This window comes from Crocodylus siamensis, chromosome 12 (genome assembly GCF_052110815.1).
Source record: "Crocodylus siamensis isolate JL-2025a chromosome 12, ASM5211081v1, whole genome shotgun sequence".
Taxonomy (NCBI): domain Eukaryota; kingdom Metazoa; phylum Chordata; order Crocodylia; family Crocodylidae; genus Crocodylus; species Crocodylus siamensis.
This window is the reverse complement of record NC_143406.1, coordinates 14,201,805-14,218,554: the sequence shown is the minus strand read 5'-3', so window position 1 is coordinate 14,218,554 and position 16,750 is coordinate 14,201,805. Positions and strand designations below refer to the sequence as shown.

Here is a 16,750-nt window from a genome sequence, read left to right as displayed (position 1 = left end):
TTGAGCAAACCGCTTTGGAGCACAAACAAAATCCCCAACACTTGCCACATCCTATCACAACCGTAATAAAGATGTTTATAGTTTTAACCATCAAATAAAGTGCTTAATTCCACCGAGCTTGTCCCCTTCGCTCAGTCACTCTACGGCTTCATTTAGCAGGCCAGCGGTAAAAAAAATTCATTAATTTTTATTAACAGGGAGAGCCATTTGTTCCCTGTGACAATATTTGACTTGTCGAAATGATTTTCACCTCTGCCATGAGGTGTGCGCTCCCCACATACATCACCCGATTACTCCAAGAGCGGCCAGAGTTGCAGTCATTAGCCAGTGAATTAACGACAATCCACAGCGCTATTAATCACGCTGACAAAAGCGTTAGCTTGCTGCTGACCCGAGCACGGCTCTGGGACACGAGCAGAGGAAAGGAGAGCACAGCCACAGGGCTAGGAAAGAAAGGATTTTTTTTAAGCTGCTGAGGCAGAAAAAAAGAGAGAAATTAGATAGTCAGTAACAGTGAAGCTGAAGTGCACTACATACAGAAATTGGGGAAGGCACAAAGGTTCACAACAGAAGATGGAAGGATAAACTCAGCCCTTCATTCTACCTTGGGGTGTTTCCATTAAGCACTTTGGACAAATTCATTTTCAAGCGTCTAGCTGACTTAGGAGTGCGTGTCCCATTCACTGTTAGCAGGGTAGAGGATGATGGCCGACCAAAGCTGAGTCTAGTTTCAAATTCCCCCTCCCTTCCCTCACATTTCAAATCTGGTGTCCAGTTTCACTCAGGACCTCACCCCAAGTACTCAGAGAATGAGACAATTATGGCTACAAACACCATTTGGAAGGAACTGACAGTGCAATACGTGAACTTCACTCAGCCCACAGCCCACTTCTTTAGGAAACGCTTTTGAACTTCCAAACACCACGTGAAAGAGTCTCAGCTTGGACACCCAAAACCACAGGCACCCACATCCAGCAGTTAGCTTTGAAAATGCAAACCTCCCTGGAATGAGAGTCACTCAGACGTGTGTGATCATGACATAGGTACAACTGGCCAGGTAAATAATACACTTACCTTATTATAGTAGCATGCATTTATTTATTTATTTACACGAGCTAAAAATGACAGTGAAAAATTTCACCTCGACTGTCCCCAGTACAGAGTAAGTCTGAACAAATGCAGCTTCTATTTAAATGCATGGAAATTAGAGACTTACATAAGTGTTACGAGAGAAGGGATTATGGCAAATCTTTGCAACAACTCTGAATGTTCCTGCTTTCCTGTGCATGGAAGGGCAATGGAACCGCATTCATTCAGTCCTGCTCTGTACCATCAGCCTGCAACTCCCACTGGAAAGCACCAGTTTCAACAGAGAGGCCATTCACAGTGATGAAGATAATAGACTCATGACAGGTATTCAATAATTTGTTCAGAAAGTTTGGGTGTTTTGAAGTAGTATTTCTTTATTAGGGAAAAAATGTTTAATGCAAAATTTACAAATGCACTCAGCATTTTCCAAGAGGAGAGGCATGCATGCCAAAGTACCAAAATTCATGCCATTGTCAGAACTTAGAGGAGCCATTAATATAAAAGAATTAAATAGGAGCTAGCAATAAATGACTACCTCTGTTTATAATACATTCTGTCTCCATTGTAACCTAGCACTTCAAAGCTACTTTGTCATACACACCTCTCCTCTCTGGCTTAGGGTTACACACACCTCTCCTCTCTGGCTTAGGGTTAAAGATTTTGCCTTTTCCTAAAATGCCATCCGCAAAGGAGCGGGACTGCTACTAGACAGGTTGATGGTATTTTGTTTTTACCATCCAGAATAATTTTAAGGCCTGTTTCTTGTTACCCACTTCCATCGGTTTAATTCTCCACTGCCAGGGAAGAATGTTATGAGGAAATCTGGGTTCGGAAATCCATGATTTCCTGTCAGTTAATTCATTTCAGCCAAACAGAAGGCAAGGTGATATTCTTGTTTAATGCTAAGGTTTGGATACAGTAATAACCAGGGGCTAAAAAGGATTCCATCTGCTGCCATTTTCTCTGGTCTGTTGACAACCCAATGCGACTGCCTGTGGGCCAATTTACATTGTTTCATCCCCAGTAGTTTTGTTCCATTTACAACCTCTAACACTGATGTGAGCATTACTAACCTTGTCTATATACAGTTTTCTGTACCCACCTGTGATGCCATAAGCAAAGTGAGTGTTCACCTCTCCCAATGTCTCTTATAGGCAATCTCATTAGTTGCTGGTGCTGGGTTCATTAGTTTTAGTCCCAAATTATCATCACCCTAGGACTCATATACTGTACATCTAATCTTGCTGGGAGACCTCTACTTCAGTCTCAGGACAAAAGACATGGACATGTGGCGACCACCACCAGTGATTCTGTTCAGGTTCAACGCTGCACAAGCACATGGCTGGAGACCGCCATACTAAAATCAACTCCACTAGATATTGGTGAGCAATAAGAAACCGGGGCCTTCTGGAACAAGCCAGAAGGTCCATCTCACCATTTTAATTGCCTTACCAGTTCCCAGACTCACTTCAAAGATTCATATCGCTTAACTCATTAACTTACTGAAAGTGATTTTCAGATTTAAGAAACAGTCATCTTATCCACTCAGCCAGGTGTCTCAGTGTTGTTGCATTTGTCAGGTTATTATTGAAAGAGAAAGTAAAAAACAACAGATGGCCTAAAATTACTCCAGCCGGGGGTTTTGAACAAATTCTTGTTCATGGTCACTTTCAGATATTATTCTGAGTAATGACCAAGAAGTCCAAGCTGCTAGTATTGCAGAATTTGTCCCTCTGATTAACTGTGACAGCATTTATCTGCTCTGGGACAAAACAGGATTCTTGTTTGATTGCTTTTTAAAACTTAGCAAAAAAACTGAAGATGAAACAATCGCCCTCCCCCCACTCCCCACCCATTTATCACATATTATTATACTGATGCCACTAGACAGATAGGTGACCGGGATGTAATTCATAAGTGCAGTTTGTAAGACTGGAAACAAATGGAACAAAATAGCCCATACACACATGTGAATTCTAGCAGGGTTCAAGTTCATGGTATTAAAGCCCCTCTTTTACCTTTTGTCCTACCATAATTCATAAAAACACCTCCAAAATATTAGGTTTCTGAAAGCAATCAATATAACTCGGACTAATGACACTGTACATTCGTTGTGGAAGAGACATATTTATGTTGAACGCTGAGCCTGTCGGAGCCTTACAAGCATTAATATGACACATCAGAAGATTCTCCCACAAAGAATAAACCCTACCTTTTTTTTTCCTAGTAACCACTTGACCGCTGCAAAATAGAAACAAAGTACCGCATAGAAGAGCATTCTAGCCATAGTATACCACGCATCTCCCCATAAAGGACTGATACGCCACTGGAAATTTAAACAAGCACAAGAGTGAAAAGGTTACGAAAATATTTTAGTTGCTAAAAGAAGAAATTTGCAAAGTTGGAAATCTACCTTGAAGGCCTTGATTCAGCTAAGCATATACAAGCAGAGTTAACTTGAAGAGCATACTTACTGAAGGGGCATATTGAAGTGTATAATGACTGAAGGACTCAATATGACTCCTTCAGTCAGCTTCAGTGGGGGTTGGATCAGGGTTACTCATGTGCTGAAAGTTAAGCGCATAAAGAAGGTTTTTGCTGAACACAAGCCAATGACAGCAAAGTCGCAAGACAGTCCAAACAAGCTATCTAATTCAGGGGAAAAAAATTCCAACAAATCATCAAAAACTAAACTGACCCAAATGTGTGGTTCCTTGTTCCCAGATGGGTTTGGGAACAGTGTTGAATACTTTTCAATGTATCTTTCTTATTAAATAACTTTTCTCTCTTTCAAATGTTCACATGCAAGCAAGGCAGCTTTAAACTTCAACAAGCTCCAGGCTTGCACTCTGCTCCATCTGCTTGTCCTCCTGAGCTGCTGTAACAGGCCTTGTCTTTCTTTCCTCTCTTAAATGATTTCATTTCTTGTCTCACCTGAAAGCATCTTTTTTCTTCCCTGCATTTCTTACATTACTTATGTGCACCCATGTATATGCTCTCATACGTGTTCTCTTGTTAAATAAAACAAGGGTGCAAAATTGAATTTGCTTGTTTAAATTTAAATGGGCCATTTTGCCTTGCTTTTTTTTTTAATACATTGTTTTTAGAAACCTCAGCTCTCTCCCCCGCAAAAGAACAAAAAATCATCCCATCTCCATCTAAGGTGAAGTAGAGGATTCAGAAACCATAGCTTTTCTGCCCCAGTTATTTCTAGCAGGAAGGCAGAGGAGAGGGTTAGTTGTAAAAAGTCCTTTGGCTGGCTAGATGCTCAGTGTTTCAAGCAGCCAGAATGGCACCAAGACGGTGACTATAGAAACAAACATCTCACTGTATGATTTTACCCACCTGTGAACAGTTCAAATTTGACTCCTCTCTTCTGGTTAACTGCTGCACTCTAATGCCTGAGCCCCTCAGCCCTTACTTGCTAGAGTAGGAGAGAAAAAAAATCCAGGTATGAATGAATAGCAGATGGTAAAGCTGTGAACTGCCTCCTTTGTTAGCTCCATTTTGATAACGGTTGTCAATTCTTCCGAGTCAACCCCAGCCTCAGCTTCCCACAATTCTAGGCAGAGTTGAGCAAATAATGAATTTTTCAGTTCATGGCTGAACCAGAGAAAAATCATAAAAATAAATCCATTCATCTCATACCTAAATATTAAACTCTGGGGATTTTTGGCCAAATGAAACCACTGGGAAAAAAAATCATTTAGGGTCAACCCGCATCATTTTGTTCAAGCAGGGCTTTTAACCCTGTTTAATTATCTTTTTTATAAGTTAGGTCAATTTTAATTTTTTAAAATGTTATTTTAAAATAAAAAGTAAAAGAGATTCATTAGAAAATGGCAAAATAAAACATTTTGGCATGTCCTAGGAGAAATTATTGTTTGTAAAAAGTCACAATGAAATGGTTAGGCACATTTAAAGTTGTTTGCCCCTTTTTTTTTCCCAGCTAAAACATTTCACCAAATTCTCCCTGAATTTACAAATGGTTTCAGGCCCCACCAAAATGCCATTTTTTGGGCAAACTTAATATTTATCAAGTGAAAAAACTGCCACTTCTCATCCCGAGCAGATGCATGTCGTCAGGATGCACTGAACTCAGCTGTGTCCCTCCAAATTCTGGGGTTTGTTCACAGCATTTATGAACCTATTCTCAGAGGTAAAGTGAGAATAAATGTACAACCAAGCAGGCATCCAGATGCACAACTGTCCATTGTGCATATGCATTGGAATCTGCGCAGGCCTTTTTTGGGTGCTCATAGATTTATAAGCACCAATTTGAGGACTGCAGAAAAAAAGCTGCAGGTCTTTTCCTTGCCACTTTCTGGTTGCTTTTTACTTTATCCTAAAATGCATGTAGAATGAAAACATTAAATGTTACACAGACTTTTTAACTCAGGGTCTTCATCCCCACATATTTTTCATATTACTCATATTCCCCTGCTTGAGTTAAACTCAAACAGGCCTGGAACAACTTCATTAACATAAAACCACATGATAATAGGAAACAGAGCCTTTTAATGGTTTATTTTTTTATTATCTTACGATATATTTCATCCTCTCCCCTTCTCAGAGTGCTACTACATTCTGTTTTCACTCCACTTGCTGGTTTCAACACAGCTCCAGCTTGGCAGGGGAGAGGGAAAGTCAGGATCCAGGACCACTTGCAAATTCATCACCAAAGAGCAGTGGATCCTGCCTACCCAGTCCACATACTGTTAAATTCACAAGGTCCTGTACAAGATGTTCCTGCCTTAGCATATACAAATTGGGCTCATGTTCTCATGCCCCAAATCATTCCCCATTGGGTGCTATCACCTCACCTTCACTGAGTAACATCACCAAAGACCACAGAGTCTCCTTTACTTGAAGAGACTGTCATTATAAACAATACTCCTGGCTCCTATCCAGGGAGAAGCGAACACTTGCAGTCATGGTGCATTGCCACTGATTACTTGTTTCTGCGGAGGTTCAAGTTTAGATGCTAGGACCTGAAGGAGTGCCTGGCTCATTAAATCAAGAAACCATCCAGCCTGGCAACCTAAGCAGTACCAAAGACTTCAGAGAAAGGTGTAAAATGCTCTATCATGTATATTTGCAGTAATATGTTAAGTTTCTTCCTAACCCCAACCAGGCAGTCTTGAAAAACTCCCAAGAGCCTGCCAGGAGCCAGATTCTTTTTTCCCTCATAAAACTTACAAGTAACTTCTGGGAATCACAGATCTCAGAATATGGCAATAAGAAACTTTTTTTCTGGCATTTCCATTTCCAATCAGAACTGACTTTCGTAGTTTAAAAGTCACAGTTCTTTCCTTGAAAGTTAATAGAATTTGGGATTCAGGATAAGCCAGGTCACGTATTCCAGTCAGCTTGGCGGGGGGATGGTTTTATTCATCTTTATTTTTAACCATGAATAAAATTAACACAACATATTTTTAGAATTGTAAATGATATATAGAGTTCATTTGGGTCCTCCCCCTCACCGCACATTAAAATAAAGACTTTCATAGAGGTTTCTCTGCTGAAGAAGCACTGACCCTTTCCTTTGCTGTTCTTCACACATGTCTGAAACCCAAATTAATCAACAAGACGAAAGGTGAGTACATTACATCCTAACTTTAAGTACCTTAACTTAGTGCTCCCTGCCAATTTTCGATCTGTTGCTTGGGAGCTCAGTAGCAGCCTCAGACTTGTCTCTAAAAAAGGAATGGCAATTTCTGGGATTCCCATTCTATCATAGCTCAAAGTAGGTTCTCTGAATAAATGGGAGACGGAAATCAGTGAGATATATTAGCACGGGTGCATATTTTTCATTTCTCTCTGTCTTTCCTTCCAAAAGACTATTGGTGATGAATTTGCAAATGGTCTTGGATTATGACAGAATTTTTTTCTCTTCATTATTTATCCCCCTGCTGAACACCTCTATTAGAGACTACAGTGACAAATGCATGAATAAAAGGCAAAGACAATATTTTAGCACTGCGGTGTAAATCTCCTTTTACGCATTATTAATTTAAAGAAATCTATTGCACCATACAGCTCTGAGGAGGAAGACAAGGTTACATAAGAACTGCTAGGAGAGCCTGGGGGTCAGGAGAGGCTATAATCCCAGCTCCATCACTATCGGCCAGTTAGCTCCCCAGATCCTTTTGTGCAAAATAATTCACATTTGTTTCCTTTTTTCCCCCTTCTAATTTAACTGAAGCCTGGTGAAAGTGATCAATAGTCTGGGAGCTCGGCTTATCTGCCGATCAGACAGAGCATAAACAGGATTTGCAAATGGTCATAAACAGGAGCAGGACAAACCTCTCCCACGCAGTGAATCCCAGGAATCTCCCACAGAAATGCTTTGGAAAGCCCCCCTTCTCCCAGTGAAAGAAGGATCAGCTCTCCACACCCACCTCAGTTTCTTTGGCCTCTTCACTGAAGCTGTCAAGAAATGCCCGTCTGTCTGGACAATTAACACTAACGGCAACAGTGATTTGTGTGATGTGAACCCTCATCCACTGTGAACTGGCCCAGGGCCAAACACCCATCACATAAGCCACCCAACAGCTATTAGATAGCAGAAACATGGTCTCCACTAATCTAGGCTAAGAGATATTTTGCTCGTAAAACCCACATTTTTTAAAGGGTATAAAGTCTTTGGCTCCCTTTACATAAATCCTTCCATGCATGATTTATCCACAGTCTCTGAAATAATTAAACAAGGGCCTGATCCCCTCCTTATTTACCAGAAGCTGCTGGGCTGGGATCTTGGGCAATGATCTACATGTAACACAGAGCTAACGCAGGGCTCTGCACAACCTCCCTCCCCATTCCACCAGCAGAGTGAGAGGCGGAGGAAATGCTGTTCATATCAAGAGGAAGGAAAAAGGAAAACAGATGGAAAGTACTCAGAATTGGAACAAGTGCGTTTTAAACAATACAACAGGTCCCTTTTACTCCAAAATAACAGAACACTACTGTGAAAATCTATATACAATAATACCATCGACGACAAAGATAACAGGGAAATAATTCTGTGAACCTGAACTGAAAGTACTTTATGTAAGAGATGCTAATCACCAAACACAGTCTGCATATAGCTCCCATGATGCAGAACCACAGCTTTGATTTCATTTTTTTTTTTATAAACCCTTCAACAAAAGATGTCAGAGCTGAAATACCCACTACCTTCATCTACCAGTGACTAACTAAAATGTGCGCCCACTTGCCACTATTAAGTTAATTTACTGGTAATTAGTTTTGCATCCCAACTGAGTTACTGGTGAATAATTTGTCCAAAAAGTGTAGGATTGGTTTTTCCTATTCACTATCTATACCAATTCTGATTTTGAATATTAATTGATTTACTCAGGTTCCCAGTCTGGTAAATTCTGCTAGGCCTAACTTCAAACATGTCCATAAACCAGAAGGGTTTAATAAGTCTATCCATATGTTTAAAGTATGTCTGCTTGCAAAAATCAAAGTATTAGCACTACCGAAATGCATACAATACAGCTTAAAGCAGCCAGTGCTTTCTATCAGGCTTTTGATTTATAAGGAACTCCAGCAATCCTGAAGTTCTCAAATAGGTCTTTAATCCAGATTTTAAATTGCGGATTGAATATTAGTAAAATAATTATTATCAAAACTGTCTGAGCTTAAATATATCCACTATTAACAGAGCGAGACATTGCCCAAGAGCCAACTTACAAGTCTAAACTTTAGGCCCTTAAATCTATACTGGAGCACAAAAATCAGTGGCTTGATTTTAGAAGGTACTAAGTACCCATCAGTTATCAAGGGCAAAGGGAACTTCAGGTGATTGGGACCTTTGAAAATCAGGATGTTTTGATTTTGTGCTTAAATATGGAGTTAGATGCCTGTTCAAACCCATTTTTTTTAAATATTGCCCAGTTACAGACATTACACTTTTATGGTATAAGTGATCAGAAACTGGTCTATACATGGAACAGAACAGAAGTTTGCAACACACAGACTGGTTTAAAAATGGTTGGATAGGCATCTGGTGGGGTCATCTGACTCCAGCACTCTTTGCTGCCCAGGGCAGGGAGTTGGACTTGATGATCTGTTCAGGCCCCTTCCGACCCTAGCATCTACAAATTTATGAATCTATGGTGGAACCTGGTCTAAGATTTGTTGTCCAACCCCCGCTCCCCGAAAGGGTGAATCTGTTCTGTTCACTACCAAGCTAAACTACACCGCTTATACAAAATCATACAACTTAAAGTGATCCCACCTCAAACTTGTTGAATGTCTGTACCAAGCCATTGTATTAACATATACAGCTATTCAAATGCTAAAGTAATATACAGTAAGAGCCTGATCCTGCTCACAGTCCTAGCATTTGGCACTTTTAAAGCATTACAAGCTAGTAATTCAAAGCAGAAATTAGCCTCCTTACAGAGACCAGATCTTCAGAACGCAGGTGTCTCTGAACCGCCTAACAATCAGGCCCCTTAGAGGTATCAAAGGTCAGACACCTGCAATCACTCCTCATGTCTAAAAACTTAAGCCTTGGTTCACTGATTTCCTTCCAGCTGAAGTAAGGTTCTAGGTATGAAGTGTTGGAGGGAGGTGGATACTGAACGTAATATTAAACCTGTAAATTGTACCTCCTAGAGCCATCTGCTTACCTTAATAAATCCTTTGCAAAACTGGAAATGCTTTAGTGCAAAGACTGATGGGAAACCTTTGAAAATTATCATGTGAGCAACATGAGGTTATCTCTGTTATTTTAAGCAAAACATACTTCCTGTTCTTTTCCCTTCTGACTTCAAGTCGGCTGTAGAGCCTAGGCTGCTCGAGATTTCTGTCAATCAAGGGAGTAGAGAGGTCACTCAGAAGGAGCATTTACTGGTGTACACCCATCTTAGCGGCTACGCACCTTCACCTATCCACATACTCTCATTTAAACATGGTGTCCAGGATGATCAGCTCTAATGCAGGTTATATTGCACACTGGTGCGGCAGGTCTGTGAGAGGGGGTTTGTACCAGGTCGCTTATGCAAAGTTGATTGATCCAAATTGCTAACAAACACATTGCCACCATGGCCTTGATACTTGAAGAGGCCCTGATTTGGCTTGTGTAAGGAGGATGGGAGGCTGGGGATGGGACACAGTTAGTTTTCTTATTTCTGGGACCAGGGAACCTGGTAGGAAGACTTTTAATCTGTAGGGACCCTTAAGATTTTTAAAGCATGAAAGGAAAAAGAACTAAAAAGACAACACTTGACAGCCTATGGTGCCACTCTGCTAATAGCAAATGACTGAAAAACTGCCATGAAAGCCACAGGGATACACTGAAACTTAAAGCAAACCACTTAGGCACTTCCCTACGCCCTCACTAAAAGTTGATGAAAAGGGTTATTACAGCATCTCAGTGATGCTGTCCTAATAAGAAGGAAATTAGTCTGTTTAATAACAGAGCATAATGAAGACTGTAGAATAAAGCATTGGATAATTTGTCAGTGATTAGAAGGTCAGGGGGTCAATTTATGAACAACTGAGTCGCTTTACCTGAGGGTAACCACTTATGTAACATGAGAAAGCCCCTCCTTTGTCTCGGCTATCTTGCCATTTGTACACTGACATCTAAATAAAGCTGTAATTTATCAGTCAAGAGGAAAACACAGCTAAGTTTGAAGTAAAATGCCTATCAAAAGGAGCAAGATTTTCTCAGGTTTTGTTTGAAACTGCATTTAAAACCAAGGGTTTTTTTTTCTTTTATGCAAATGCTTCTTCCCCTCTCCACATCCCCCCCACCCTGACCTCAGCAAAAGCAAATCACACTCTGATAGCAACCTGAAAATGGAATTTCATTAATTCAGATTAATTCTTGTGCATTGTAAATGCAGTCTAAATGATAAGGACGTTTTATTTTGTTTTCTTGTTTAATCCCCTCATCTTTCACTTCTGAACCAATTCTGAATAACTCCAGGCCTATGCAAAGTAATGCTGATCTGGTCCCAGGGAAGAACCACTCCCTGTGAAAACCCTCTCTCATGAGAAACTTAAAAAGATTAATACAAAAGCTATGCCTTAAGTTCATGACTGTCCATTTCTTCTTGCCAACATCACATATACCTAAAAGAGCAGGAAACTGCATTCCTCACACCAGTCCAGCTTTTGGTGTCATCATCAGCTACAGCAGAGAGGGAGCTACAGAAGGCTGAATTCTAGTCTTGTTAGAAAGAAGTACTGATTTTAGTGAGTCTGTTAATGTATATTCACTTAAAATATGTACCGGCCAAATTTTGTCCTCAGATGCTACAACTCCTATGGAAATAAAGAGGCAATAGTGTACATTAGCTGCTTTAAAGGTAGAGCTTAGCACCTCCCACTGAGACTGAGGCCCTGTTGTGCCAGACAGCAGGGCTGTGCGAAGCTTCGGGTGGTGATTCGATTTGGAGGAGATTCAGCCCGATTCAGTGGCCGAATCACTGAATCCGAATTGAATCAGGGGATCAATTAAAAGGTCTGAATTGATTCAAAGCGCTCCGAATCGTCAGAAAAGATTCGGAGAGCTTTGATGATTTTGGCAGTCCCCGGTGGCTGCAGCAGGGAGCAGCAGCCACTCTGAGCTGTTAAGTAGTAGGGGTGGGGGAGAGGGGAGGCTGAGGGAGGGGACCATGGGGGGGCACCTGCCAGCCCCCCAGCTCCCCCAGCCCCGACCGCGCCTGCCCCAGCTCCAGGCCCTTTAAAGAAAAGCCCTAGTACTCACTAGGTGCTGCCAGGTGGAGGGTGATCCCCACTGCCCCCCACTTCATGGGGGGCTCTGCCATGAGTCCTCCTCCCCCTTGCTCCTCCAGGCCCCCCACGGGTGCCCGCCCCGGCCAGCTCTGGCTCTTTAAGAAAAAAAAAAGCAGAGAAAAGTCCCGGGACTCACCACTCCTGCAGCGGCCTTGGGGTTTCAGGGGCTCGCACAGAGCCCCTCACATGGCGCACGGCGATGTGAGGCAGTGGGGAATCGCGCCCCAGCGCCAGGAGTTGTAAGTCTGGGGTTTTTTTCAGGTTTTTTTTTCTTAAAGGGCCAGCTGGCCCAGCTGGGGCACCCGTGGGGGGGCTGGGGGAGTGAGGGGGGGGTTGGAGGCTTGTACAGAGCCCCCCCCATGCAGCATGGGGCAGTGGGGGACAGCGGGATTCGCTCCCCATTCAGCAGCACCCACTGAGCTGGGGCTTTTTTTCTCCCAAGTGCCAGAAGCTGGGGCAGGCAGGGCAGCCATTGCCGGGCTGGGAAGGATGGGCCTGGCCTGGCTGATTCGGAGGTTTGGCAGCAGCCGAATCGCCGAATCAGATTTGACTGAATCGAATCAGGACAGTCATTCGAATCACTGAATTGAATCACTGGCCCCCAAATCAGCCAAATCCAAATCTGAAGCAAATACTAGCTGCTTCACACGGGCCTACATGTGATGAACACAGAAAAAGAAACAGACCCTACTCACAAAAGATTTCGTTCTAAATACAAAAGAAAGGTGGAGGGTGGGAGACAGGAAGTCTCTCTCAACCTTACAAATGGGGAACCCAGACAACGATTTTAACTGATCTGTCCAAGGTCAGATAGCAATTCTGTGGCAGAGCCTACAACACAACACATCTTTTCCAAGTCTCAATCCAGGGTGTTAGCCATAAGGGCTGTCCATCCTCTCCACTGGATTGACTCAATTTGGTTCTAAGTCTTCACATGTAATACCCATCTCTGCACCCTGCAAACTTGCATTTTCTCCAGTGGAAGCCTCATTTGTTTCCTGATCTGGAGGGATAAGGTTTCAGCTTTCATGGTGCTGAGTGCAGCTCTGGCCAGCGCTTCAATAAGTCATCTCCTTTCCTGGCATTTTGTAATAACGTACTTGGCAGGTTATGGACATATGGCGCAACATGGAAGGTGGGAGCTCCCCATTTTTAAGACTTTTTCTTTTCCCTTTTTTTTTTTTTTTTTTAAAGACCCTGAAATTTTTAAATATAAATAAGTCAATACATTTCTTGAATGAACGTGTCAGTTTTTAAATACAAGTTAAAACAAGGTAAAAAGAAACTGGGAATAATTTTCAGGACTTCCCCCCCGACCCCACCAAATAGGTAGAGTGCCTGTGTTGCAGAAGATCAGATTCCACCCAAAGACAAGAGGTGAACTGGAAAGACTCACTGAATTTGAATTGATAATAATGTTGTGACTTGAGCTCCAAGGAATTCTCCACATTTTTTTCCTTAAAATGATTAAACTGGATGAGGCAAGATACCTGATCAGTTAACTTTGCCATTCCTCCATTTCCAGTGAAATAAAATCTAGCAACAAGTTTTTGAATAAGATTGTATTCTGTGCCAATGGGTCAGTGGCCAATTTAACCATAGCAAATAATAGTCTAGTCTTTCAAAGATGTGTTTGAAAAGGAGAAAAGAAAAGAAAAGAAAGAAACCCTGAGTGCTAGAAGACAGTTTGGATTTCCTCTGTATCCTACACTGCCAAGTCCCTAGCACATTTTCCCTCTAGCTGGCTAACGCTTCTCCCTAGCGAACATGTGGAGAACACAGCCTCAGACAGTCCCATTGTAACAAAGTCACTGACATTAATTACAAACATATTTGCTCTAAAATTATGTATTTTCATAAGAGAAAGAAACTCAGGTAACATCCAGCTCCAATGTTACATTCTTGGCTTTGCTGCATGCAAGCTGCACATGTCAATGGCACTGGCTTTGGAGCAGTTAAAGTATTTTGGTCCTGAGTTAAGGAACAGTACACACTCTAGCCCAGAGACACTTTTTTCTGATGGCGATTGGCTCCCCCTACTCCTCTTTTTGTTTTGAGAATTCTGGAGTATGCAGCCTTGTGTAATGCAGAGATTGCTTCCAATTTAATTTAGATGTTTTGTCTTTTATCATAATGGAAATGAGCACAGGATCCTTCTTGGGCTTTTTGCCATGTAAGAGGATACAGACTTCACTCCCCTGATCTCACAGAATAGTGGAAGGGGGGAGGGAAGGATGTCTATATTAGGAGGGCAACATAGTGGACAAAAGAGAAACAGGGATCAACTCTTGGATCAATGTGACTTCATATGCATTTCAGGATTGGCAATAATATGCTGAGACTAGTTATCATAAATTCAAGAAAGCCTCGGTATTCCTCATGAAAGAGGCTACCAAACAGGAGAAATCCCATAGCATAAAGGAATCCCTATAGGCTCTGGTAATGGAAGGTCAGACTGGTCAAACATAGAGGGATCAATTCTTATTAATGGGTTAAATTCCATTTCTGATATTTTTATGGCAGATCCTACTTGGCATGAATTACACACCTCAAGGATTTATCCCTCGTCAGTCCTAACAGGTTATTTTTTTCTCACAACCTGCTTGCTATGCAGAAGTATTTGCTGAAGAACTTGGGATGATCATGTTGAGAACATGGATTATTTAGGAACTGTTCACTTCAGTTCTTTGCTGTCAGGACCTGCTTCTGCTTGAAGCTGATGGCAAAACTATCAACTTCAGTTGTATCGGTTTGGACCTAAGCGTGTATTGTGTGGCTAGTCACATAATATTATTTCTGCCTCTTGACTGGACAACAAGCATTTTTAACAAGAGAATAACAAATAGTGACTGACATACTTTTACAGGACAAATATTTGAACAAATAATCATTCAGGAGAAAATATGTGAAACTTTCAGGATTTACAAACATTTTTGTGAATACCTGGCATTCAGCCGAGTGCTTATCAAATAATACAACCCCTTGAAGCACAAACCAAACTTGGTCCTTTTTTAAGATGAAAAGATTCACAACTACTTTACAAAAATGGTTAAATTCCATCAACTTGACTCGCAACAATTTTTAGACCATATGTTTTCTAGTCTGGACAGGAATCACAATCTAGGTGAAATGTCATCTCATCCTTGCTTCTTGACTGGTTTTGGTAGGTAGAGGTATTTCCTGCCAGCGAGTAGGGATTTGTGCTTAATTAGCCACAGAGCTGCAGCGTGGGCCATTTTCCTGTCTTACCACATGGGAAGTTCTAAGCTGTAACTTGCTGGGAGAGGTGGGTATAAAGCTAAAATAACTAACTAACCTGTTTATACTCTGCTACACACAAGACAGTATCCCTGTGTTTCCTGGCATCAACTGTAAGGCTATGAACTGCTGCCAGAGGCTTATACATGAACCTGCTAGACAAGAGAAGTGCTTCGGGAGTGGTAGGTGCTAGGAAAGGACATTTGCACAGATGCCATTACAGGGAACTTTTGAAGCAATGGTGGTTGCTCCAATGACCTGATGCTATTCTAGCATTGGGGCATTAGTATTTATTTACTAATAGGTGCAGGGTATTACTGAGCTGAATTTTTCTTGGAGGTGACTAGCAAGTTCAGGAACTCACATGCCACTTCGTACCTAGGTGGTGGAAGGAAGTACAGCTGAGTGCCTAGTAGCAAAGGCTGGTGCTGACGCCGTTCAGAAAAGAACTTGCGAAGTGACTCGGTGAAGAAGAATGTCCAGGCAAGTAACTGAAATGAGGCATCTTAGATTGTAAGATTATTAATTGAGTCCTTCAGGAAACACATCGTGTACCTCTGCAAACCCCCTCTAACACTCAGTGGGAAAACAGCGCCCTGCAATTAGCTGTTACGTACTTTGCTGGGCATCAAAGCAGCCTGCTGGAACGCCCAGCACAGTAGTGAGCAATTTAGGGGACGCTGTACTCAGCGTCACCTTCACTGCCTTGTCCCCCCGTCCACTTCACCGCAGAGGTGAGGCTAGCATTCTTGGGGTTTCAAGAGATCATATCTGACCAACATTCGAACGAAGGAGAAAAGAGCTGGTCTCTTTTGCACCTTCTGTGGACACTTATCCTCACAACAAAACTACTCCAGTCACTCTCTGGAGATGCCCAGGATGGGAAGAGCCAAAGATGTTCCATGTCCCAGGGCACAGGCAAAGCAATGGGGGACGTTCCAGGCCATTGCAGAGCGCGCACTACCCTTTTAGCTCCTGTTATTTACACCTCTCTCTCTCAGAGGTGCTGTATTTGGAGAGAAAATATACATGTCCTTCAAAAGGAACAGCAGAGAACTCATAATTTTAAACCACCTTACACAGCCACAAAACCTCACTCACTTATTGGCTAATCCAGCAATTGACCTTAAAAGAGATAAGCATCAGGTAAACATGAACTGAGCCTATTTTTATCCAGAGAGGACCCTATTCAAAGAATGCTTGAAATATTAATACAAGAAAAACAGCACTTTCCAAAATCTGTAACTCAGCATTTACAGACAAGGGAAAAACCAGGAATAATCAAGCCACCACCATGTCAAGCACAATCATTTTGCATACTTAGCAACTGGCTCTAAGCAGGTGTCCATGTGTAACTGATAGGCATAGTGAGGGATTTCTCTGCCCAGAGAGGAGACAAAGTAACATCTTCATTTTTTACCAGGTTCTTTTTTCCCCCTTTTTTAAACAACACCCCAAACTGATTCTGTAAAAGCAAACAAAGAAAACGTGTGCGGTCAACAAGGAAGCAGAGTCTTTGTTAGCGCTGGCAAGGGGGCAGCCTGGCTGTTCTCCACGTCCATCCAGGAGCCTGAGGTAGGTGGGGAATGGATCTGCCAGCACTTGCTACACACCGGGAAGTGGAAGTAGTTCAGGAAAACAAAGC

At 42.0% G+C, this 16,750-nt stretch overlaps 1 protein-coding gene across 3 annotated transcripts in view; it reads right to left on the bottom strand.

Annotated features, from left to right (window-relative positions):
- PRDM16 (PR/SET domain 16) overlaps positions 1 to 16,750 on the bottom strand; it is a 459,872-nt gene that overhangs the window by 331,034 nt on the left and 112,088 nt on the right. Inside the window, exon 2 of one of the 3 annotated variants that reach the window (XM_090024494.1) lies at positions 4,435 to 4,513. The exons of the other annotated variants lie outside the window; for them this stretch is intronic. The gene's annotated coding sequence lies outside the window, so the exon portion shown is untranslated. The remainder of the gene's footprint in view (positions 1 to 4,434; positions 4,514 to 16,750) is intronic. 3 annotated transcript variants of the gene reach the window in all.